The sequence below is a fragment of the Hylobates moloch genome, unplaced genomic scaffold, assembly GCF_009828535.3.
Source record: "Hylobates moloch isolate HMO894 unplaced genomic scaffold, HMol_V3 SCAFFOLD_27, whole genome shotgun sequence".
Classification (NCBI taxonomy): domain Eukaryota; kingdom Metazoa; phylum Chordata; class Mammalia; order Primates; family Hylobatidae; genus Hylobates; species Hylobates moloch.
In genome coordinates, this window is record NW_026652302.1 from 2097118 (window position 1) to 2124528 (window position 27411).

The 27411-nt window shown below is 36.9% G+C and overlaps 1 long non-coding RNA gene across 1 annotated transcript; it reads right to left on the minus strand.

Moving 5' to 3' along the window:
• Positions 1–2293: 2293 nt before the first annotated feature.
• On the minus strand, positions 2294–24373 carry LOC131382480 (uncharacterized). The gene is made up of 3 exons (XR_009211995.1): positions 24315–24373; positions 17782–17910; positions 2294–2558 (listed from the first exon to the last, which is right to left on the minus strand). It is a non-coding gene; the product is annotated as an uncharacterized LOC131382480 (long non-coding RNA).
• Between the last annotated feature and the right edge of the window lie 3038 nt (positions 24374–27411).

Genomic DNA, 27411 nt, shown 5'->3' on the forward strand with positions numbered 1-27411 from the left:
CTGAAAATATTCTATTGTATGTACCATGGTTTATTCAATCTCTATTATTTGAAATTTAGGTTGTTTGAAGTATATTTTTGCCAGTATGAATAATATTTTTGTGGACAAACTTTGATATGCAATGATAACTATTTTTTAGGAATAGATTTCTAGAAGACCACTCGGGTAAGAGGCTAGCCACATTAACTAGTATTACCTCTACTCCTTTATGGAGTGTTTGCAGTCTTGAAGGTCTTTATGTCATTCACATGTAAGTAAGAAGGACAAAGACAAGTAGGCACTATTTTTGTGAATAGGAGCCACTGGGTTCAAGTCCCAGTTCAAATCCTTATAGGGTGTGTGGACAAGTTATTCAATATCTTTCTGCTTTAGTTTCCTTATATGTAAAATTGGGGTAAAAATGATTTCTTTGTAGAGTTCTTGCTAGGAATATAAATATACTAAATATATGTGATATGTTTTAAAATTCATTTAGTGACTGGTGTAGTTGAATTATAACGCTAAGGCCAGAGTACTCCATTAAGAATTCTTTTGCATTCTATGTTAGCTATGGCAGTTGTGTCCTGAGGATGAAATTGCCCCAAGATATTGTCATGCCTATAGCATATTTTTAGCTTATTTAGGATCACATTTAGTATCCTAAAACATAACTTTTAGATCTGGACTTCTACTTTTCTTTCTCTTTGAAATTCCATTATTGAAAGCTGACTATGTAGGTGATTACTGGATGATGGTCCGATCACCTTGGTTGGTACAAGTTAAAACATAAATTATATGGAACAACAACCAGGTTAAAGTAAACAAGAGTTTAAAATCTTTTCCATTCTTTAAATTTGTACATAGCAGATGGAAGTTGCTAGATTAATAGATTATGGATTTATTATTTTTCATTGGAAGTATTTACCAGACTCAGGAAACAAGCTATTGCTAACTACTGGGGTCAGATTCAAAACTTTCTATTTTTAGTTTCTAATTTTAACATCTTTTACTTACAGAAAGATTGCAAAAAATATTACAAAGACCTCTATATCCTCTTCCCAGACTCAGCAGTTCTTAATATTTTGCCCCATTTAGCATGTGTTTCTTTCTCTTGGTGTCTTCTCTTTTGCACAAACACTTCTGTATGTATTTCCTAAATACTGTCTTACATAACCAAAGTACCTTCTTCGAAACCAGGACAGCTAGCATTGATAACAATATTGTTATGTGATTCATAGATTCATAGTTTTTGTTTTTTTTTTTTTTCTCTCTTGAGATGGAGTCTCACTCTGTCACCAGGCTGGAGTGCAGTGGCGCAAACTTGGCTCACTGCAACCTCCACCTCCCAAGTTCAATTCTCCTGCCTCAGCCTCCTGAGTAGCTGGGACTACAGGCATGTGCCACCACACCCAGATAATTTTTGTATTTTTAGTAGAGATGGGGTTTCACCATGTTATCCAGAATGATCTCGATCTCTTGACCTCGTGATCCACCTGCCTCAGCCTCCCAAAGTGCTGGGATTACAGGCGTGAGCCACCGTGCCCAGCCACGGTTCATAGTTTTTACCCAAATTTCACAAATTCTTATAATATCCTTTTTTTGATTCTGGATACAAGTAGAATAAGACTGTGTTAGTCGTCATGTCTTTTTAGTTTCCTTGAACTTGAAATGGTTCCTCAGCCTTTCTTTTTCTTTCATGATTGTGCTTTTGAAGAGTAAAGCCAGTAACTTTGTAGGATGTCCTTCAGTTTGGATTTCTTTGTTTCCTTACACTATCTTCAGGTTTGTATTGGTTGACTAAGGAAAAACAACAAGCTTTTAAAGAATTAAAGTTAGTTTCATTCAAATATCTTACTGATGCCTATACCCTGGGAACAGCACTTTAGAGAGGTTTTATCAGACTTCTCCAGCACAGGGTTTCAGCCCACTACTTAGACACAGGTGCTGGGGGTTCAGTACATGCAAAATCACATCAAACTTCCTCAGAAGTTACGTTAATGCAGAATCACATGAAGGTCTGGGTGTAAAGGTTATAGAATACAGAGGTACAATCACTAACCCTATCAGACATTATCTCATGTGTAGGAAGAGGCAAGGACTAGCGTCATTTGTATTTTAAGGAATACAGTGATTCAGGCAAGAGACACGGGGGTCTTGTGATCTGTTCTTTTTTGTCTTCAAAGCGTCTTTTCAGAGAGCTGCACATCCCAGAGTCAGGGGCTTTGTGAAGTTATCTTGGCAAGCAAAAATGAACAAATGTGACTTTTTACATTTGCTACTTTGTCTCATGTATTTTTCATATTTTATTTTTTTTAGACAGAGTCTTGCTCTGTCGCCCAGGCTGGAGTTAGTGGCATGTTGCAACCTCCACCTCCCAGGTTCAAGCTATTCTGCTGCCTCAGCCTCCCGAGTAGCTGGGACTACAGGCATGCACCACCACGCCCAGCTAATTTTTGTATTTCTAGTAGAGATGGGTTTCACCACGTTGGCCAGGATGGTCTCGATATCTTGACCTCGTGATCTTCCCTCCTCAGCCTCCCAAAGTGCTGTGATTACAGGCATGAGCCACTGCGCTCGGCCTAAAATGTCAATTTGTTTAATTATTAGTGACATTAACTTTGATTATTTAAATTTGTTTGCTAAGTCTACTGTAAAGTTACTATTTTTCTCTGTAATTAATAATTTATAAGAGATTACTCTGAAACTATGTAAATATCTTCTTGCTCATCAAACATGATTTCATCCACCAGTTTTAATATCCATTAAACTGGGGCCGGGCGCGGTGGCTCACGCTTGTAATCCCAGCACTTTGGGAGGCCGAGGCGGGCGGATCACGAGGTCAGGAGATCGAGACCATGGTGAAACCCCGTCTCTACTAAAAATACAAAAAAAATTAGCCGGGCGTAGTGGCGGGCGCCTGTAGTCCCAGCTACTCGGAGAGGCTGAGGCAGGAGAATGGCGTGAACCCGGGAGGCGGAGCTTGCAGTGAGCCGAGAGCGCGCCACTGCACTCCAGCCTGTACGACAGAAGTACACTCCGTCTCAAAAAAAAAAAAAAAAAAAAAAAAAAAAATCCATTAAACTGGATTCTGTATATATTTTTTTAACATGTCCTCATTATTGTTTTAATACTTTCTGCACAATAAAATGTTCCAGGCACTTTTTACAGTTTCCAAGCCCCAGCCCTAAATGTGGCCATTTCTTTACGGATCCCAGATCCCTTCTAGTGAAAAATGGTATTTAGAAATAGATCTGAGTGTTTGATGTGCTCATTGCTACTGTGTTGTTGTTACTAAGAAATGTACACACACACACACATTTATAACTCTATCAAATACATATTTGTAGTATGTAATATGTAATTATGCATAATGAATTCATACTGATACCTCAAATTCCAGATCAATACCATAAGGATCACAACATTTTAAAAAGTTAGAATGAATGGGACTTGACATTAATTGGATGTGGTGGGAAGGCGGAAGAAGTCAAATGTGATTGTAAGTTGTAAATATGAGAATGGCATGCCTAAGAGCTGAGTATACAATGTTTTGTGTACCATTGTTTTTTGTCATACGTGCTAACAATTTAATAAAGCCTAAGACTGCTTTACTTTCTTAGCAATTGTATCATAGTGTTCTTGAATATTGATCTTGTGGTTAAATAAAACTCAAGGTCTTTTCATATTGACTGTTGAGCAAGATCTTCTATCTCTTGTGAATTCAGATTTTTAAAACTATACAGCACGTATGCCTAGGAAATTTTATCTTGTTAATATTAAACCATCATTCTTTTCAGACCCCTATAATCCTGGTTTAGCCAATCTACTAGTTGTCTCTACAAATCATCTGTTATGCAAAGGTTTTATAATACGCTTTCTATGTGCTTCAGCTGATCTCCTCAGTAGATAAAGCAGAAGGTCAGGAAGGCAAAGCTGCAGCATGCTGTTAGTGGTGGGGGTGATAATCCTGGAAATATAACTGGAATTGGGGTCATTTCTCACCACAGTATTATATGTTATGAAATAGACAATTGGAAGTCATGTCACCAAAAGCTCAAGAAAAAAGCAAGGTAAGAAATATGTCTCCTGAAGTTTTAAAGAGATGAGGGAATCTAGAATCCAATTGATGTCTCTCATGTAGCCTGAAAAGGACTAATAAGATACATGAGTTATGTCCTTGTCCTTTTCTTCTCAGTTTACTCATTCTTCCTAGGTTATCTAATCCACACTTCCCTGGCTTTAACCTCCCCAGCTACTGTCCTATAGCAAGGATTGCTAGAAATTCCTTTTTCCATGATAGAATTTTAGCTGATTTGTATCAAGCAAGCTAGGGAATACATTTCCTGACCCCACTGCAGTTGACATAGACACCTGGTGGTTCTCACATATAGGATATGATTAGGACTATGTGCAACTTCTCCCTCACTTAAGAGGAAACCTTTGGCCTCAAACTTCTATGCTATTCTCCAAGCAGAGACACGAGAGAGCTATGAATAGGTATATTGAAATACCTGTAGTTTTTTCAAGATGCCAAACTATTTCATACATCTTTATGCATGTTAATTCCTTTGTGTGAAACTCCTTGTTTCGTTGTCTTTTCCTTTTTACCCATTCATCTTTCAAATCTCAGCTCCTATGTTACCTCCTTTAGAAACTTTACATGATGGTCTCTGATGTGGCTTAAATGTATGTTCTGTGTATTTCCAGAAATCCTATGTTTTTCTTCATCGTGGTAACTAGGATAATGTTTGATAAACGTTAACAGTAGACATGTTTTTGGTGTTTGCCTGGCTCATATTCTTTTCTTTAGGTATTATCCTGACTTAATGGGCTTTAGTGGCATTATTTATATAAATCTTTCACCATGATTATCACATCTGATTAGAACATGCCCAAAGACTAGGCTGAGACTAGTTGGTATGTCTTGAAAATTTCAATGAAGAGACAAAATTATGGCTGGTAAATATGAGTGCTAGACTTGTAAAGCATGGAAATTTGGGTCCAGAGTCCATGCCTTAGGAGGGAAAAAAGACCAAAAAAAAAAAAAGTTTACACATACAAAATCAGACAGAATATGGAAAAAACAGGAACAATAAAAGTGAATCTTCAAAGAGAAGTGTAGAACTGATGCTTGGAGAGAAATGGAACAAACCATTCAACCTAACTGAGCAAGAAGCAGCTGTCTTATGAATTTGAGCTTGGATTGATTCACTTCAGTACAGAAGTCTTTGTAGATGTCAGAGAAAAGAAAGTTTATATCATACTTTAACTTTCTTTTTAACTATAATTTTTATAATAACCCAAATGATACTGATTAATAAAGTAACCATTGGAATTGTGGTGCTGGTCTTTTGCACATTTTTATCTTCAAAAATTAAAAATAACAAATTGATTTTCCTTTTTGACTCAGATGAAGATTTTCATATACAGTCCAGAATACAATGACTGATAACTAATGATCATACGCAAATCAATTCTTTCTGCAGTCAGCATAGAATGGCAAAAATAAGCTGAAAAAGTGTTCTGTGTCTCAAATAATGCTATTAAATAAATTATAAATCAAGGAACTAGGGGCCAGGCATGGTGGCTCCTGCTTGTAATTTCAGCACTTTGGGAGGCTGAGGTGGGTGGGTCACCTGAGGTCAGAAGTTCAAGACCAGCCTGGCCAACATGGTGAAACACTCTTTCCTAAAAATACAAAAACTAGCCAGGCATAGTGGCATGCCTGTAATCCCAGCTACTTGGGATGCTGAGGCACAAGAATTGCTTGAGTCTGGGAGATGGAGGTTGCAGTGAGCTGACATTACACCACTGCACTCCAGCTTGGGTGACAGAGCGAGACTCCCTCTTAAAAAAAAAAAAAAATCAAGGAACTTAGCAACTAGCCTTCTGAAGGTCAGCCTTACAATTTTTTGAGGACTCAAGCCTAGTATTTCAGAAAATGTTTTCTTTTATGTTTATGATGTGGTTCAAAGCTCATATTTTTGCTTTGTTTCTCTACCTTTTCCTTTCAGCTCAGTTTTGTATTCCATATAGATATATATTTCTAGAAAAATTCATAAAAGTTCTAAGACATAGGAACTGAAGGACTAGAAATTAAAGTGTTATTTGAAGGGGATTCTGCTAGAAAACGTTAGATGAGTCATCAGAAGGCCAAGGTTCTAGACTCAGTTCTGCTATTTAGTTATATAATCTTGTGTAAGTCAATTGACTGGCATTCTCCCTTCAGTTATCTCATTCCTAAAGTAAGGATCATAATCTCTTTCATGCCTATCTTGGAGTTGTAACAATCAAATGTACAGTTTGAAAATGCTGGGGATTTATATGTAAGAAACCTTTATCAATATCTGACAGTAGAATTATTGGCAAGGGTTGACTGCAGTGAGTTCTCATTCCAAAGATATACCGCTGGTGGTTGGTTTTGTCTACACAAGAAAGGATGCTTCCAGTTATATGCCACGGTCCTTAAAAGCATAGGATCTTAGTTTTCTCAACTGTAAAATTGGATTTAATAATTATACAAGCAAATGGTACTGTAAAGAGCTTAGCATAACTCCTGGCACAAAATAAGGGCTCAAAGAAAATTAGATATAGAAGTAAATGTTAGCTCTGTTCTTTGACCCAGAATGGGCTTTGGAGAAGGGAACTGCTGATAAGAAGTGTGAAGCTGACCAGGTGTAAAATGTGGTCCCAGGTGTAGAGTTTCACAGCAAGTCATTTCTTTGCATAACGCCCCAGGTATGAAAGAACCTGGTTCCTTGCATTTTTCTCCTGGCAGATTGGTTGTTACTGGTCATTAATTCCTGCTAAATGTCAGTGAATCAGATAGCATTTTCCTGGCCTTAATTTCCCAACAAAATTTTAGATACAGGACTTTTTAACCAATGTTTTGATGAAACCTGTAGAACCAATCAAGCACAGATTTAGGATACATTTAACCAGCCCTACCTAGTTTAAGTTCTTTCCACAAACATTTACAGAAAGCTATTATTGAAATACCACTTCTGTCCTAATATAATGGCAAAGAAAATGTAAGATGACTTTAGATATAGATATTATATTATATGACAGTGTACAAGAAATACATGGGAAAGTAATAAAAACATGTATGATGAACACTACAGATACACAGTATCTTAAATGGACTACTGACATTAGTTCAGAAGAATAAATTTAACTTCTTCAGCTATTTAGACTATTAAGTTAATTTTGGCTGTTCCAAATACATTCACAATTGACTGTAAGACATCATGAGTATAGTAGAAGGCAGGGCATCTAGTTGACTAAAAGGCTGTCATTGAGAAAACAACTCCAATGTGGCAATATTAAGAATCATGAACTATGAGCTACGAATACTAGAAATATAATATGCAGAGATAGTACCCCATAGCAGTAATACAAGAGCAATGTAATATTATATGCATTTTCAGAAAACAAGGAGGAATAGCACCCTTGCAATGAAACACTGGGCATGCATCCTTGAGAATTTACCAATCATTGTTTTAAATTAAAACATATAGGATTTTTTTTTTTTGTCTTAAAATCAAACCTGAAAAAAAACCCCAATTCACCTCTAGAGTGCATAGAGTACCAGGTTTTTACCAAAAGACACTGATGGGAAACAGTGGCCCCAGGACAAAGAAGAGTGCCAAACTTAAGCTAGAATTCTTGATTATCTGTGGACCTTCTATATTTGAAACACCATGTCCTGGTTCAATGCATTTTAAAAGCTGTCATGTTTCTAAATATGATATACAATTTAAAATCTAACCTGTATTAGTGCTTAATTTTAATTATGGTTTTTCTTTTAGGGTAATAAAAATGGTGGGATACAAAAACATTACCTTTAGACGAAAATTTCTGCTATTCTTTTGGTTTGAAATGCTCTAGCATCTAAAGTCTCTTTTAAGAAACACTGCAAGATTAAAAGCTTGCTGTACTTCTGTTTTCAGCACACTAAAAGACAACTCCTTACACCCAAAATAAGCTAAATGCTTTCACTAGTTTTGTTTCTTTTTTTTTTTTTTTTGGTGAGACAGTCTCAAATAAAAAAAAAAATTCTCTGTCACCCACGCTGGAGTGCAATGGTACAATCTCAGTTCACTGCAACCTCTGCCTCCCGGGCTCAAGCAATTGTCCTGCCTCAGCCTCCCAAGTAGCTGGGATTACAGGCATCTGCCACCACCCCTGGCTAACTTTCATATTTTTAGTAGAGATGGGGTTTCCCCATGTTGGCCAGGCTGGTCTCAGACTCCTGACCTCAGGTAATCCGCCCGCCTCGGCCTCCCAAAGTGCTGGGATTACAGGTGTGAGCCACTGTGCCCGGCCACCTTCACTGGTTTCTAAGACTAATTATTGGGTAGTTCTCCAGGATTCAAAGCTACATGAGAAATCACTGAGGGCAAATATGTGAAAGCCCATTTGGAATGTACAGATAAACAATTCTTTAAAGCAGCTTAAGAAGTCAGGTTTGAGATTTTTAAAGTATATAATTTTTTGAGTATATTAAGTAGAAGTGTTTGTCTCTATTACAATAATTCCACTTGTGTTAATGTACATAACAGATCCTGATCGTCAGTGGTTCTCAAACTTTAATATTTATAACCATTCCCTGAGTTCTGAATTAAAACAACATGCTCCTGAATTCTAAATCTCCTCTCCATCTTGTAGGGCTGGGCTCAGGGATCTCCAGTTTTAACAAGGCCCTGGGTGATTTTTCTGCAGGCGGTTTACCCATCATATTTGAGAAACTCTGAGAATTCTGAAATAGATATGAGAGGAAAACAGTTTATGTTCTAAATTATCCAATTTTGATATATGCCTAGCAGCTCCTAAACACATAGTACAGGATAGAAAAATTGTTTTAATCAGTTAACATTAGGTTTGAGCCATTGTGCACCCAGTTATAGATTTTGTGTAGCATTTCTTTGAGCTTTGATTCTGTTGTTAAATGTGTGTGTGTGTGTGTGCGCATGCATGTGTGCAAGCATGCACATAGACTGTTATTTTTAATGTGCCTTCCCATCTTGGGAGATTCTGTGCTTCTGCATGTCTGCTTTTCTTGGCTTCTGGGTTGGATTTTGCATGAGCATAAGACCACTTCCTAACAGCACTTTGTGAGAGCAGAATGGAAATAAGTGTTCTTCTCAATCTTCATAAAATCAACCAGAATTATTTTTGAGAACCCGTGATGGTCTTCTGCTTTGGAAAGAGAGAATTTGGTAGAATGAAAACGTAGGTCCTATAATTTTATGTATTTGTAGGAGTACAGGAAATAAAGTTACATAATCATTGAAGGGCAGAGCACATCTCGAGTTTCATCAGTGGGCAAATATATTTATGCTACAAAAAATGAATTTTGTGTCAGTTACTATTTACAAACTTATATGATTAAGTAAAATAGATTTAGATTTGATATGACCTTCTGTTTTCTCCATTTCTAGGCATTTAAAAAGGTTTTTGGTACCTTAAATAATTAAAACTGCCAGAATAACTTAATGTGAAAATGAACTTAGGGAAAACAGCATGGCAGCTTATATCTAGCACTAGCATCTGTCAATAAGTTTCATGCTTCAGTAACCCATAAAAGAGGAAAATAAAAGTCCTTTGATTTTTCTGCCTTGCAACTCTGAAACAGAATGTCCCTGACTTTAAAATGGATGATCTCCAAAAAGAGAAAAGCAAAAAGATAGCTTGACATGCTATTAACTCCTAGTATTTTTAGTATTTTAAAAATTCACTCTATATCTCTTCTCAGAGAAATATGCAATGATGACATTTCCAAGAAGTGATGGCATCTGGTGCTAAGGACAAAGAATGGGATTTTGCCACAGGGATCTTATTCTCCCACATGTTCTGTCTGAAGGAGAAAGTTATCTGAGGCCTTATATGGTGAGACATAAACATGTAAAATTTTGTTATTTTTCAACAACACTATGACTTGTGAATAATAGCAAATAAATATTGCTAATTTAGATATTAAGTACTATAGATCTATGTGTGTATATATATTTATATAATTGCCATGATAACTGTCATTATCTTCATCTTACAGATGCGAAACTTTGGCCTCAAAGAAATTAAATCCCTCGTCCAAGGTTACATAGCTGGTAAGTAACAGAGCTTGGATTCAAACTCATGCAATGTGACTCCATAGGCTATGTTATTAACTAGTATATAACACTACCTTTCAATATAAAATTAGTTGTCCCGATAAACGGACATCCGGGAGGCTGTACAGTTAATCCATCTATGTTGGCATTACTGAGAACATTCTTAGATTTACTTTAATGTGATTTATTGCCGATACATTAGAAGCCAGTTCAAATACAGAGTGAAATGCCCCCCAGCAGCTGAATCTGGCACTATAAAAAGGAAGTGAGCTGTGGTAGAGACAGCCCACAGACAAGCCTGGTTTGGTCTTTGGTTTTGGCCTTTATAGTATCTTACATTTTAATTAGTTACCAAAATAAACACAATAAAATTTAAAAGCCTTGTATATGAACCTGAATTTCTGTTCTCTCCGAAAATTAGAGCCTTTACATTGGGCTTGTGTCGCCAGCTTCCCGTAGTCCCCACCATCTGGTCTCCCAGAAATGGGTTGAGGGTCACTCCGATCCTGTCTACATGGGTTCCTCTTCATTTCTGTATTTTACCTGCCTGGTCACTTCAACATTTGATTTCATGGTACTTGGACAAAAACATTGTTCAAGGAGTAAATGGAAACAAAGCAATTGTTGCAACTTGTAAAAGAGAATCTCAGAAGGGGGGGCTTTTAGATTAGAAAGGCATTTATTCCTGCTGCATATCCAAGAGGAATTAAGGGATGAATGCTGAGCATTATCATGAGCAAAAAAGAACTAAGAGACAGATTAAAACATAAAACGTAAAACATTAAGACTTTTATGGGGAACATAAAAGTTAATTCTGGCCCTTTTCTAATTTTCTGTGTGCCCTCAAGCAAGTTTCTCAGCTTTCATGGAGAACAGTGTAATTTCTAAGTTCTGGGTTCTATTATTCACACTATACAATAATAAAAAGAAATATTTTCATCTGTGTACTGTTCCAGGGAAGACCAAAATGTTAGCAGAATGAAGAGAAAAAAGATTCCGTAGCAATATCACAAATCCCTCTTTCTCCCAAGGATGAAAAATTACTGATTCTCCAAAAAAAAAAAAAAATAGTATCCATCAGAGTAATCATGAGAATAGACACTAATTTCATAATGTCTGCTGGACAAGAAATGGGCAAACTTGTTTCTCTAATGTGCTGCTGCTATTTTTACCATGATTAGAAATGTGCTCAGTGGCTGGGCACAGTGGCTCATGCTTGTAATCCCAGAACTTTGGGAGGCTAAAGGGGGTGGATTGCTTGAGCTCACAAGTTCGAGACAAGCCTGGCCAAAATGCGAAAACCCATCTCTACAAAAAAATGCAAAAATTAACTGGGTGCGGTGATGCTATCCTGTAGTCCCAGCTACTTGGGAGGCCGAAGTGGGAGGATCACTTGAGCACCAGGAGGCTGACATTGCATTGAGCCAAGACAGCGCCACTGCACTCCAGCCTGGCCAACAGATTGGGATCCTGTCTCAAAACAGAAACTTGTTCACCAAGAGCTATCCCATGCAGAATTCCATAACCAAATATGCTTTGGACTGTAACTTTAAAATGTTTACCTTTGTCCATGATATATACAAAGTACTTTATGCTTTTAAAACATTTGCACTGTTAGGATCTGTGGAGTCATATACCCAAACCTCCGGGTATTTAGTTGTTGGTTCATTCATATATTCACTATCAAGGTATTTACCCAGCCTGTACCACATGCCAGGTTCTCAGCTCATTATTGCAACTTATAACCTGACTGGGGATATGATTAAAACAATGAAGGATTTTCAATGTTACTATGGAGAATCCTCTCTGTGCTCATTGTTATATTTAGAAGTTTGAATCAGGTTCTTGATATTAATGAAGAAATGTTTCCTCCCATTTGAGTTCCAAAGTGATTAGCAAAGTAGCAAGTATCCTAAATTTATGTTGCCTTCAATGTTGTTTGTGACCCATGCTAGGAAAATGTCTCCACAGCAGTTTAGTATCAGTCTGCCGGCACCAAAGGGGAAGTGATGGCAAGATTTTAATGAAGTTATTATCTTCTTCATGAAAAATTGCCAATTTGCTTTTCCCCCTCTGTTATTCCTCAAAGTCTGTCTCAGACCCTTTGAAGCTCTGTTGCATTCTGTTTGGCCAATTGGTGCATGTCCCCTTGGCCTAGCGGCTTTCTCTTCCTTGCAACTTGACTTTTAGTATGTCAATTTAGAGAAGTGTTTTAAAGTCGAGTATACCAAAGCTTCCTTCACACAATATACAGATGATGTTAGTGGTTAAGGTTTTATAATATCTTCAATTATTTCATCTAATACCAAAAAGGGAAATCTGTGATACTACTTAGATCTCTTAAATTTTCAGAATTACAATTCAGACAGAACCATTTATAAGCCTGCTTCCTTTCCTTCCAAATGTTAAACCACAGTAAACTGCACCTTGGTCACTTGTACAGTGAGTGGCTACAACCAGTTCCAATTGAGATTACCAGCCAGAAGTCCATTAACGGCCTAATGAGAACAATTTATTTGTTTTTTTTTTTTTCTTTTTTTGCGGCGGGGACCTAATTTCACTCTTGTAGCCCAGGCTGGAGTGCAATCGCACAATCTCTGCTCACTGCAACCTCCGTCTCCCAGGTTCAAGCAGTTTTCCTGCCTCAGCCTTCCAAGTAGCTGGGATTACAGGTGCCTGCCACCACGCCCAGCTAATGTTTGTATTTTTAGTAGAGACGGTGTTTTGCCATGTTGGCCAGGCTAGTCTGGAGCTCCTGACCTCAGGTGATCTGCCCACCTCGGCCTCCCAAAATGCTGGGATTACAGGTGTGAGCCACAGGGCCCGGCCTAATGAGAACAATTTGTATCAACTAAATAACACTGAAGACACAAGAGGGAAAAGGTTAACACTGCCATATGGGGGTCTTAGTGAGTTAAATGAAAACTATGGTTCACTCTTTCCTCTAGCGTCCTGGGTGAAAATTAGAAATATAAGCTATGTTGACTAGAAGTATTTTTGCATTTTTTTTCTTTTCACTTTATGGCTCAGCACATAGTCATTTGAAAACTATTCTCTGCTTTTATTTCACAATCAAAAAGTTTCTTCTGTGATTCAAATGTACTTGGATGGAGTGAGTAAGATGCCCATGTATGCATGTGGGGGTTGGAGGAGGTGGGACTGGAATCCCAAAGAGAAGGAAATCAAAATAGCTCCAAATGTGTCTTTTTTCAGCCAGTTCAACCAGTGAAACACATGTTTTACTGCGTATTTAACAGACTCCCAGACTGGTATCTAATAGGTTCAGCCCTGTCAAAAATCTATATAGCTGGAATTCTTACAAGGTGGAAACATTTTTTGTAGGGATTTATTTTCTTTTCCCTGAGAAAGAAAAGTGCAGGTAATTCACAACATACTATCATCTTCAACATTTGTGAGCATATTTGCATAAATATATTTTTTCTAGGTCTTGGAGATACATGAATACATGAGAGTGTAAGGCATCATTTGTTTATGTTTTGCTTTTCAGCCACCCAGGAGCTTGCAATTTATGTGAGGAAACAGACTGTATACATATACAGATAATTAAAAATATGTATGGTAAGTGCTGTAGACAATAACAATATAGACCACGGTGAGATCAGAAGCTGAAATGAAAAGTTCCATGGAGAATTATTAGCATTTGACATTTGCTGAGGCTTGATGCTCTAAGGCTTAATACCAACCAGAAAAAATGACTATTCAAAAAGAATGAAAGAGAATACAGTGAACAGAAAACACATTTGATTTCTTTCCCTTCAATTTCTCTGTTAGGGATCTGACTCTTACCTTCAGTCAAACTACCTAGCCTAAAGCTGCTCACCTGTGACTCTTGACATTGTCTCCAACTAATTGCTCTAGAATAAGGGTTAGTAAACTTCTATAGAGAGCCAGATAGTAAATATTTTAGGCTTTGCAAGATATGTGGCTTTCTTTTTTCACAGCTGCTCAATTAAACAAGTGTAGCATAAAATCAGACATAGACAATATGTAAAAGCTGAAGAGGGTCATACACCAATGAAACTTCATGGACACTGATATAAGGATTTTATATAATTTTAATGCATCATGAAATATTTGATTTTTTTCCCAGTCACTTAAAAATATAAAAACCACTCTTAGCTCATGAGCTGTACAAAAATAGGTAGTAGATAGGATTTGGCTCACAGGCTATAGATTAATGACCCTGGCATTGAAAGACTTCAGCATTTACCAACCCTTACCCTCACTCCGGTCCTATTCAATTTCCTCATCTAACTGATAGAAACCAGGTCTAGGTGCTATATAAAATGTAGGTAACTTGGGATTTTCAAAGAATAAAGCCAAAATTAATGTCCTGACTTATTTGATGGTATATGATTTATTATAACTTCAGGTCAAAAGAAGTCTCTGGATAAGTTAAGCATCAGGGATTGCTGTCCAGGGAGAAGTCGAGTAGCTAGAATGTATGTTGATAGAGGCAGAGTCTATATACCCAGTAGGATATCTGAGTCTCCTTCCTCTTGGCAACTAGGCTTATGCCCTTCGATGGGAGACCAGATAATTCCTCTTTGCAGAAGAAATGGGCCAAAAGAAAAGACTTGATACTAGCACTTGTTGATTCTATAATGAAAATTCTTCAGTGCTCCATTTTATTTTGAAATGTGAAGGTAAATCCTAAAAGAAACAGCTTTAAGTGTACAACGTGGATGCCTGAGGGAGGAAAGACTTGGGGATGGAAAGAGGTGAAACAGAGAAATACTGATTTTATTTTAAGGACTGCAATAGTATTTGAATTTTAAAATCATATGTATGTATTTTTCATAAACATAAAAATTAGAAAAAAGAAAATGAAACCCTCTGGTGGCTCCCTTTGCCTACAGAATAAGTTTAAACAATTTGGCATGCCACGCAAAACCCTCTGCAACAGAACACCTTTTTGGCTTCACTGCAGTCACTCCCCAGCACACAGGCAGGACCCTTCGGTCCAATCCTCTTTTTTTTTTTTAAATCCCTGTGTTCTTATTCCTGTTGGTTTCTCTCTTGAGTGTCCTTTTCTCACTATCTTTTTGGTGAACTAGTTTTTTAAGTATCAGCTCAAATATTGCCTCCTCTTTGTTCCTTTCACAGACCCCATAGGAATCATTAATTAGTTCATTCTCTGTGAACTCAGCAATTTTGATGTGTGGGTACCACAGCACTTAGCATGGAGGATTATTTATGATATCTCATTCTGGTTACACTGTGAGGATCTCAAAGCAAGGATCATGTCTGATTAATCTTTATATCACCATTTCCTAGCACACAGTAGTTGCTCAGGTAATGGTTTTCAACCTAAAAATGGATTTGGCAACAGTCAGCCTCTTAATGAAGGGAGAATTTACATGGTTAGTGACTAATTGGATTTAAAACATGAGAGCCCATGTCAAAGATTATTCATTTAAATTCTTTTGAATAGCTGATAACTAGGAGACAGTGCCACTGATTGACCGAGAAGGAGAGGAGCCTCTTAGGCAAGTATGAAAACTTTGGTTTTATTCTTCCTGAGCTATGGAATGATGGTGAGCTGTCTAATATTTCTTAACAGAAGTTAGAGAAGCCAATTGAATTTCAAAAGAAACCAAAGAAAAAATATTTTGCTTTCATTAATATATCAGACTATCTGTGAATCTAAGATACTTTATGAGATTTCTGAGGTAGATCATTACATTAAACGGTCATTCTCAACTTCAGATATGCATAGACTCATCTGGAGTGCTTGTAAAAATAGAAATTCCTTGAGCTCCACCCCCCGAGATTCTGATTCAGAAGGACTGAAATGGAGCCCATGACTGCATTTTCACAGGCACCTTTTGATGATTCTGATGTACACAGCCAAAATCAATTATTTGAGGAATATTGGCACAGTGGAAGTAGGAAGGGGTTGAAAAAATGAGCTTGGGAGAGATTTGGAAGGCTGGGAGAAGACATGTGCTTAAGGAGAGAGGGCTAGACTGCTGCAATTTGGAAATGGCTTTGCTGCTATCTGCAGAAAATAGAAAACACTGGAATTAGCATTCACCAGTTACTTTGTCTTCAGAATGACTTTTAATTCATGGCTTGAATTTTAAAATGTCCTCATGTCACAGAGATCATAAAGAGCTTACCATAAGGACTGAGAAGATATCTGGGAACTCATGTCACTTTTCAATTTTGACTGTTAGAATCCTGTGATTCTAAGTATCATGCTGTTTTCTTCCACTTACCAAATGCTTTTTCTGTAATTATAATTTCAGATTTAATGCCCTTTTGTTAAGAAAATTATATAAAAAGCCTTTATATATATTTTTTACTACATAAAAATCTCTTTGGTGATGACTCATCTTTATGTGCAAAACCAAAGAATCTAAAATTGCATGAATTACTATTGAAAAGTTTGCTTTCATTGCTAACTCCGGAAATGAATGAAGCCTTGTGAATATTTTCCTTTAGCAGTCTAAATTCCATTATTACTCTAGCCATAGCGAGTTCTACAAAGGAAACAAGTCCAACTGAAATTTGTATGATAAAATGATAAATATTAATTTATTTCAGTGAATTATAAATACATATATATTAACCAAACATATGTTACTGTTAAATTTGCCAGCTGCTTCATTGAAGTAAATGATATTAAGCATGAAAACTATCATTGCCTGCTTGTTACATGTGGAAATAAATGAAGACCAACCAAATGAGAATAAGCAGGGGCTATTTATTCAGGGCTTGTTAGAGCAAAAAAAATCAGCAACCATCACTTGTGTTTTGGTAGAGACTCAAAGGGAGGCAAAGGAGTGACAGCATTGTTATGGAAGAAAGAGATCTTCACTTAGCCTCTGATTGGAGGTTATTGGCATGAGGAAGTTGTCAGAGGGCTAACTAGAAGTGGGACATCCCTGCGATTGGCAAAGGGAGCATATTTGGCTTTCTCTGATTGGTCCTAAGTTGGCAGCCAGGACAAAAATTAGGGAAGCTGTCAGTTATTAATCAACCCCTGATTGCTTTGGGCTGATTGTTAAAGGGGTTATTGTTTGGCCTCCGGGGCTGGTTGCTAGATATAGTCATCTGACTTCCTACAAGTCAAACTTACAGATAGTAGAATGGCTTCCTGGTATGGTTACTGTAGATAAGAGGATAGTTTCCTGAGCTGGTTACTGAGCCAGAGTTCTGTTTTTATATATGGCCTAGCCATTGTGTATTTGTATACTGAGTCTTTCATACATAATATATATGATTTCTAAAGGAAATTTGTAAAGTTGACTAGAACTTAAAGACTTAAGAACAACAAAAGTTGAAAATAGACACATTTATTATGTAGAAAGAAAATAAATTAAAAACCTATCTAAACAGTACCATAGATGTTTAGCCAACATCTAATGTTTATTATGTTTAACACCATTAGATGTGAATGCATATATTTATCAGAAGGTCGGAAATGTTATGCAAAAAAAAAAAAAAACATGATGAAAAGCCCAAGAGAATCACTAGGATAATGAATGAATAATACAGTTTATTCCTACACCCAAATGCGATGCAAAGAAAGCAGGTTTTTATTTTTTTGTGGTGGTGTCCACACTGTGTGTGTGTGTGTTAATTTAGGATTTTTAAGATGAAGAGCCACCTCTTCAATGATTAAGAATGATACAAGAAGGAAATAAAAATGTCTCCTACTAACAGGTCCTGGGGGGTAGACAACACACCTGGAGGCCACAGGCACGCTGGTCAGGGAGCTCAGGCAGGGAGAGAGAGGCAATCGTGGGCCAACACCTTTTTTAGGTCCAGCACTGTTATCCAACCATGTTTCCTGTGAAGAGTTTAATTGGTGGGTTTAAAGCAATCAGGGTCCAGTTCCAGGAGGTCACTCTGTGACTGAGAAGTGGTCACTGTGGCATATCTGCACAGTCCATGTGGGGTGTGAGCATCAGCAGGGCCTGTCAAGGAGGCTATACCTAGCTGTCCCATAGGTATGTGATTACCAGGAGGCAGTTTTGTGTGGCAGATATCTGGATCAACCACATTGAGAAACTGGGAGGAGATGTAGATCTGGACACTGTGTGAGGAAATCCAGCTTATATTCAAAATGGATGCAGAGGCAACATAGAATTACAATAATTCACTATGGTGAGAGATAGCCTTTACATGTGGGCAGGAACCTGAGGTGGCAAGCCAAGGCGAGTGAGCCACATTCCCTTGACATCCATATTCCACAGAGAATTCTAAGGAGTTGGAATTCTGAATTTTTATTTCTAAATTCTAAATTTACCCTCTCGATGGCTATGATGGTATATTGTCAAGATAGGAGGATATGATGTATTTTATCAGTTTATTAGCTCACTTTATAATTTTAAACTATTCCAACATTTGGCAAGTGGCTTCCATTGTTCTACAAGTATTATGGGTAAGCGTGAGACAACCTCTACTGTTCTAGCTGGTCACCCAATCAGAACCTGTTTTTCCTTTTCCCTGTCTCAAGCCATCACACAGTGAAGTCTGTCTGTGGAAAACTCAGTTAGAGGGCTGGATTAAAAAAAACTCTTCCCAAATACCTTATTTCTGGCTATAAGAGAAACATACCCATCTGTGTCTAATAAGGATGATAAATTGTCCCACAGATTAAATTTCCTTAAATACTTTAACATGATTCTGTTCAGTTTTTTGTTTTAATTCTAAATGGAAAACAGATGACTAGGAGAAAGGGACTTTCATTATCCAATTTTGTTTCTTTTTTAAATTGGAAATAATATTATGCTTACTGAAAAGTTGAAAGTAACATACAAATAATTTTTTTCTTCACTGAACCATTTGAAAGTAAGTTACCCATACAAAGTCTCATCAACTCTAAATATTTCAATGTGTATATCCCATATCCTACAAACAAGGACATCCTTCTACATGTATGAAATACAACATACAACCATCAAAAACAGTTGCTATGGTTTAGATGTGGTTTGTTTGTCCCCCACAAAGCTCATCTGAAATTTTATCCACAATGTGACGGGGCCAGGCCTAGTGGGAAGTGTTTTGGTCATAGGGGAAGATCCCTCATGAATGAATTGGTGCCATTCTTATGACCATGTGTGTTTTCACTCTTGCAAGACTGGATCAGTTCCCACTAGAGTAGGTTGTTATAATGTAAGTTTCCTTCATAATAACATGTTTTCTGCCTTCTCACATGTGTCCACTTCCCCTTTGACCTTCCCGCCATGGTTTGACCTAGCACATGCCCTCACCAGAAGCAAGGCAGATGTGGCTCCATGTCTCTTATACATCCCAATCTGCAGAACCATGAGCTAAATAAGCCTCTTCTCTTTATAAATTACCAAGTCTCAGGTATTCTGTTATAGCAACAAAAAATGGATTAAGACACCACTAAATTAACATTACTACCTTCTAATCTTCAGACCCCACTCAGGTTGTGCCAATTGTCTCAATAAATAACACATAAGACCATGAATGATCTGGCCTCTGTCCATCTCACCAGCCCTATCTCCATCATCCCCCTGGCTCAGGTGGCATCTGCTACCCACAGTCTTTTCGATACCTCAAATGCATGTGGTTCTTTTGCATTGGAGGCCTTTGCATATACTGTTTTCTCTGTCTAGATGCTGACAATTCACCCACTAAATCCTACTCTTCTTCCAGTGAAACTAGTCATGCCGTTAGAGAGGCCTTCCTTAACTTCCCTAACCTAAATAACCCCCTTTCCCTCCCTTCCACGTTCTTATAAAAGCTGCACTTCTCTGTCATTGCGCTCTTCATGGTGTGGAGCTATGTTCTTATTTGTGAGATTATTTGTGAAATGTCTAATTCCCCTTCTCTGTGTTCTTTGAGAACAAAGATCATAGTATTTTGCTCCTCATATTTGGAGGGTCTAACAAACTGTCTAGCATCTAGATGCTCAGTAAAAATTTTGAAATGAATACATAAAATGAATAAACTGTCATTTTCTGTTCAATCTTATACAAATGAAAGTAATATTTTGATCAGGCTTACAATGACTGAATCACATTTTGGACTTCTCAAGAGAGAAAGATAATGAGAGACTGTGTCAAAAAAAACCAAATAGATTGACTTATGATCTAATATTAAATACAATTGTTCCATCAGACAACAGGGTATGCATACATGTTTCCTTTTAAATGTGCCTTTTATACATTGAAGGTGTGGTTATGTTTTATATTGCCTGCTATTATGGTTTATTTCAAAGTAATTTAAGGTGAGACTTATAATGAGCATAGATTCTGGTAAGATGACACCGAGGAGTGTTTTGGTCTTTTTGTACATGCAAAATTATTTGAGGAGCACCTTTGTTATCTTAGAGACATGCTATTGTAGAAATGATCATGGTATAAGTCATAGAGGATATTTTATAATGCAGCAGAAATTATAAACTATACATGAGAAAAATATAAGCACTATACATTTTTAAAACAAATGTTTAAAAATTTTACTGTTTTTAAATAAAAATTGAATACATTTAATGAAAATGTATTACTCAAATAATTTCTTGCTGAAAATGTCCTTTTTTATGTGCTGTGAATCTTTAAAGATTTTGACATTTCATTAAGCTCTATCCATTTAACCTAGAAAAACTGCAAATACTAACCCTGAATCACAGCAAATAGGAAGAGAATTTGATTTATTCTAGTTATAAGGAGAAGATAGAAGTAATGTTTCATTCTTATTGTTTTCATGGTCATTGTATGTATACTAAGAGGTTATACTCTAGTGTAAGGATATATATGGATGTATTTAGAATTTGTACTTAAAATACTAAGTAACCCAATTAAGTGTAAATTAGAAAAAGTACAAGAGTAGATCTGTTGATGAGTTTTATAAATATTTTCTGTAATCTGAAATGAGTTATGAAGGCAGAAAAGAAATTTTTTCCCACCCTATTCCTAAAGATAAAAAAGATGGAGGTGGGTCATTACTTTCTGCTGTATTTTAGAATCATCATCATATAACACGAAAACTATCAGTGACCCATACACAATTGTTTTCGGGCAGCACTGTGTGTGCTTGTTCACATGAACTGACCCTCAACTGACAACTAACAGTAAAACATATGTCATCATGCTTTAAACAAATATGCTTTGAGAAGAGGTAGGCTTCTCTATTCCGCCCCCCACCCCACCCGGAGTAACAAACTGAGTGCATTTAGAGCAATGCACTAGTGAATTAAAATGTAGGCAACATAAATAAATCTGAATTGTTTAGTAGCTGCATTAAACTATGTAAAAAACAGGTGAAGTTAATTTTAACAATTTTATTCAGCCCACTATATAATTTCAACATGTAATGAATGTAAAAAATTATTGATATTTTATATTCCTTTTTAATAGAAATCAGGTATGTTTCTTATGCTTACCATTTATCTCAGTTTGGGTTACCCACATTGCATGTGCTCAATAGCCACAAATTCCTAGTGGCTAACATACCGCACTGTGCAGGTATAGAGTTTATACAAGAAAGAAAGGGAGGAAGGAAGAAAGAAAAGGAGGAGGGAAGAAATTAGGCTTGATTCTTTCAAGACAGTAGCAATATTTTTTTAAAGTGAAAAGTATACATTAATTGTAGAATTAAGGGCTGAAGGCAAACAAGGAACTGTGTAGCTTTGGTTTCCTACCAATGTGTTGAGTGTCTTCCATGGAATATGGAGTATTTAAGGGCAGGGACTCTTCTTGTTCATCTCGTTACTGTCAGAGCCTAGCACATTGTCTGGCATATATTAAACATATATATTTGTTGAGCATGTGAATAAGTGAATCAATGGCACTATGATACCCTAAATATGTTTATTTTAAAGATTAAGGATACCCAGCTAGTTATTTCCATATTAGCAAGGGATTTAGGCAGAGTATGGAGGATATCAATTTCAGAGATAGGAAGAGAAGTTACAGTTGACACCTTCATCATCAATATTTGTGAAATTCACTGAAACAAACCAACAAGTATAAAAGTGAGACCATCATAATACAGCATGCTTTTAGAAAACAATCTTTTAAAAAGATGTCTCTTAGGTAGAATTTCATCATTTTACCTAATTTTAAAAGATTTTAGCCAAGTCCCATAACTAGATGACTAGATTAAACCTGTCATAATAAAATTTTATATTAAAAGACTTTCAAAAATATGCTGCTGTGTCTCTAGTTCATATATTGTTATTTCTTTCTCATTTTCTTTTTCACTTAATGTATTAATTTTGTAAGGTGTGCACTTAAATTCTGAAAAGGATTGAGTTCCTCAAGGAGAAATCAAATTCCTATTAAACTTTGTGTCTCAAAGAAAAAAATTGCTTGGGTTTCAAGAACAAGTGTAGTATGTATTTCACATTTAAAGGAAGACTTGCAATGCCCTCATCTGCTTTCTGTCAAACTAACCATATATCACTTTATTATCAAAACAATTTTGCTGAGTGTGACCCTAAGACATCTTTAAAAATAACACTTATATTTTTCTTTCTGATGTAAAAAACAACTCCTCTGCCTGATAAAACATTTGCAGAAGATTCTAAAGAAAGAAATAATAATTACCCACAATCTCATCATTCAGAGATATTTTAATATTTTAGTGTATTTTTCCAAAATCATTTTGAAGAATATAAATCTATATTAACTTTATAAAATTTGGCATATTACATCAGTTTATATCTTGTCATATAAGAATTTTCAAAATATTCTTTGAAACTAAGAATTTATTGATGACAGAAGATACCTATGAAATTTGATACATGTAATGAAGTAAAAACATGATATTCACATGTTTTACTTTGGAAGAAAGCATTGACAATTACTGGTAAAAAGCTGCTTCTAAAACTATCCTCTCCTTCCTTCAACTTGTCAATACTTCAGTTAACCTTTCCATCCATGCTTAAGCTTCAAAATTCAGAGGCTTAAATGTTAATGGTATAAAGGTTTCAATGGTGTTGATAAGTTGTTCTGAGTAGACAAGAAAGTGTGTTTTGTTGTTTTGCTCCTGAAAGGGAGGAGAAGATAGGAAGGTAAGAGGAAGCCAGTCAAATGGCAAAATGCAGTGTGGTGTGGATTTCTATCTTTTCATCTTTTCTTCTGTCAGCTCTGATGATTACTAGATTTCTACTTAACTCAGAAATGTTCAGGTGAGTGTGATTTTTATGAAAACTGGTGATAATGCTTGATGCCAAGTGTTCCTGTTTAGGTTGACATGGAGTGAAATAAACACTGTAAAGTAGATGCCTGGGCAACGGATAAAACGTTTTGAAAGGATAAGCCCTCAGGAACTACAAAATATGATGGGGAGGGCTTTGGGTCACTACCAGCCATGTTGTAGTTAGGTTCCTTGTCTTGAGTCCCATGGATTTCTCTTTGAAATGGACAGATTTATGTTTAATTTTCCTCTATTTTCCTACAGTAAGCTATCTCTTTCACACTCCTCACATTCCCATCTCTGAGATCTATCACCTTTGATCTTTCTAGCTCAGTAATTTTTGAGCCCTTTTCTTCTTGCACCAGCATTTTCTCTGCTTGGAAAAGCCTTTCTGTTGGTGGTTCCTGTCTCTACCTATCTGGGAAAGGCTCCTGGCTTTTCCAGGTTCTGACTGTAACTGGATCATGATCACATTGCTTACTGTGTTCCTTCCTGGGTTCACAACATACAACTCATCCACTTAAACAAATGGAAGGAAAACAGCAATGCTTTCCAGACCTTGTGTTTGTGTTTTAGTCTTAATTCAGATTTATCATTTGTCTCTGCCACACCCCCTTAACTTATTTCGTTCAAGTTGAAAATTACTCATGGTTTATCACATTTTGGAGGGTGAAGGGAAGAAAAAGAATTTACAAAGTATCACTAGATGAATTAGTCCTACAGTTTAGTTTGAATTCCTGGTCTCAATTTTATATTTTGTCTAGAAAAAGAAGCGTTTAAGAGTTCATTTTTTTAAGTGTTTATGGTGAAGAGTTAGAGTTTTATAAAGTGTCTATGCTACAAATACTATCAGGAGAAGAACTCATTATGCAAAAATGGTTGCACGTTTATTCTTCCTTGGAGAATTGTTCTTCACCAAAAACCCTGTTGCAAGAAGCAGTTAGGTACAGTTAAGAGCTTGTTGTGCAGAACTCAGGTTACTTCATATCCCTCTCAAGAAGCTGTGGTCTGCCTCATCAAAATGCTTTCTAACGACTGCGAACAGTAAATTTCTCCACACAACATCTTAAGAAAACTTACTTGGAAATTTGCTGTGAGAGGATTGCTGGTGTGGATTTGCTGAACAGAAACCATTTCTGGCTTCTAGAAAAAAGAAAATAATGAAGAAAATTTGCCTTAACCACACTTGGGCTTAGCTATTTTCTCTGAATGTTTCTATTTACTTTACCAGAATATGTTAAATATTTATTGAGTGGCTATCATGTTCAGACACTGTGCTAGAAGCTGAAAGAAAATAAGACAAATAGATTCCTTAGGGCAAGATCGTGGGATTTGTATTTATGTATATTTGCTTAGTATCTTGGTGCTATCAGCTAAGCCTTTAATTTTTTTTATACTGCATTTTCATTGCTTTACATGCTGGCTTTCACTAATAAAATGACTTGTGACTTGGCAGATTATTTGTAAATTTTCTTAGCCAGCCTGCAAAGATAATATAAAAGAAAAATTCCATTTTAGGAGACTCATTTACCTTGTGCTACTAGGATAAATTGGTCTTCCATGCTTAGACAAAAACCAAACAAACAAAAATAACAAAATGAAAAAAATAGTGTAAGGCTTTTTACTTTTTCTTTCTGTGAAAATTACAGTAGGTAGTACTAAGAAAATAAGCACCACATAAGAAATAACGATTATGTAGAACAAAAGAAAATATATGATGATTTTCTAATAATGGATTTTAGGATTATGGTATAAAAGAAAACATTAAATGTAAGGCTTAGGTAGTTATGGTGTGCTACAGGAACAAAGTCCTGTATTCTTGGGTAAGAACTTTATTCTCTTGTGAATTAGTTGATTGGCTTGAAAGACTGAGCTGTATGAACTAAGCTCTATGCACAAAAAATAGAAAATAGAGTTCACTTCCTCCTATTTGCCTTTAGCTGAAATTTTATAGTTAGGCTCTCAACATTCATGATGTTAGTCCTTCAGTCAGCCAATCAGTTAGTCTTTTGGTTACATTAAATCTTATACCTAAATCGTTTTTTAAAAAATGATCAACTTATTCAGAGAATAGTTTAAATTTTGATTTGTAGTTTGAATACTTATGCCAATTAATCAAACATATAATCTAGCACCTATTGGGTTAGGTTGATTTATAGGTATAATCCAGATGTCAGATAGGAGAAAAAACTTTCCTGCTTTTAAAAGAAGCATGTAATATTCAGAGACTTTCCCATTGCAAAGGTCTTTTGTAGTATTTAGAGAAAATAGGTAACTCTAAGCACAAAGCAGTCTTGTGTTCTTTTTCACAGGCTTTGTGTTTTTATTTTGGTAAGTTCTTGAAATATAACATCCTATCTTTATATTGCATATCATATTTTTTCAAACTTTTACATATCATCTAATATGCTCCTCATGAGAACCCTATCAGGGAGACAAGCCAATGTTCCCCCAAATTTGCCTGGCAAGTAGTAGAGTAAGTAGTAGAGCTCATGGACCTGGGCTTTAAGTTTAGAGTTCCTTAAGTAGTGTTATACAGATTGGTCCTCTACGTTGTTTTAATGCTGGAAATTTCTTCTAGTGAGACAAAAGAAATAAAGAATTGATAAGCTTTGTGAGATGTACCACCAAAACACAGACCTACAGAAGATTTTCTTTTCTTACAAGCCAAACTCTTTAAGTGCCTTAAAATAGCGCAAGACATCTGAGTCAAGGTCTTAAAATAGCTGAAGAGAGGTTCCACTGGATTACAGGAATCTCCTGCCTCTAAAAGCTATGTGTAAGCCTTACCCAGGAATACCTGAAGTGACATCCAGAAAGTTCTGAAGAATGCAAAAATAATTACTCGATCAGTCCCTTCTTAGCCTGTTTCTTTGGAAATGACTCCAGAATATTTATGCACTATTCCTTACTGGTGCCCTTCTGGGAACAGGACGTTCTTGCACTGGTATATGCTCATGTGGAGATCTGAGGATGATGCTAGTGGAACCAGAGAGAGAGAGTGAGTTACACTTGTGACTCATCACAGTTTGATATCACATGAGTGTTCCCAGTTTTTGCCCTCTTCCTGACCTACTCTCTGTCTCTGTCCTTGCGTTTATCTAGAGAGTGTTCTTTTACCTTTTGTGATGGGAGAGGAGAAGAGTGAGAAGGACTCCGAGGGTTCAGTAGTTTTGGAAAGCCTTAGGAATAGTGCTTGGGTTTGGTGAACGTGGATGAAGAAAAGGAAAGGAGATTGCAGATGAGTTTGAAAGGATGCTTGGTCATCCCATCTTACTCCTCCTTAGTCCCAGTAGAGAGCCTATACACCTGGGCTGAGCTGCAGCTGAGGATGGGGCAGGTGGGCAGGTGGCTGGGTGTCAGGGGTTCTAGGCTCTACAGTTGGCTGGACAGGAAATGCCAAGTAATCTCCTCTTTGTACTGGACCACAGCTTGGAAGCTAGCACTGGAGAGTGCTGGGGTAAGGAATTAAATGCAGAGGATATTAAGAAGATTCTAATGCAGAAATCTGTATATCCTCAGGCAGAAGATCAGTATCAGCCCAAGTTGAGTTAGCCTGCTCTTTCTGGCACTGTAGGAGCTGAAAAGGGCCTTAATGGTTTGCCTGATGCCTCTCTACTCCTGATACTGTGAGGGCAGACAGAACAGGAAGCAGAGAGGCTTTTTTCTGCTCTCTGAGAGCAAAAGATGAAGACATCAGCTGGGGTTAGGAGTGGCAAAGCCATGGTGAAAGAGAAAGGCCTTTATCATTCCCCTCCTCTTCCCTTTCCTGTGCCATTTATTCCCTTCTACATTCCGACTGCATTCCTAGACCTGACCTGTGCTGAGAGAAGCAGAGAAGAGAGCTGGGAGCAGTCTTTGAGTGGGGGGTGCCTCAAATGCATTATCACATTAAGTCCATCTCCAACCTTGTCGTAGGTTTGTTCGTTCCAGACGTATATATGTGGAAATAGATTCAGGGACGCAAGGAAACCTGCACTAACCACAAAGTAGAGATACCGTATCTCCAGTACATTGATTTTGCTGTGCTTGTGGAGTGAGGTTGCTGGGGGAGAATGAGGAGAGATTCTGGTCCAAGCCAGTGGAGAAGGAAGGAGAGAGACAGGAAATTCCAAATATTGTACTGAGAGAGAGAGGAAAGTTTATTCTTTTCATTAGCCATAGATAAATTGTTTTT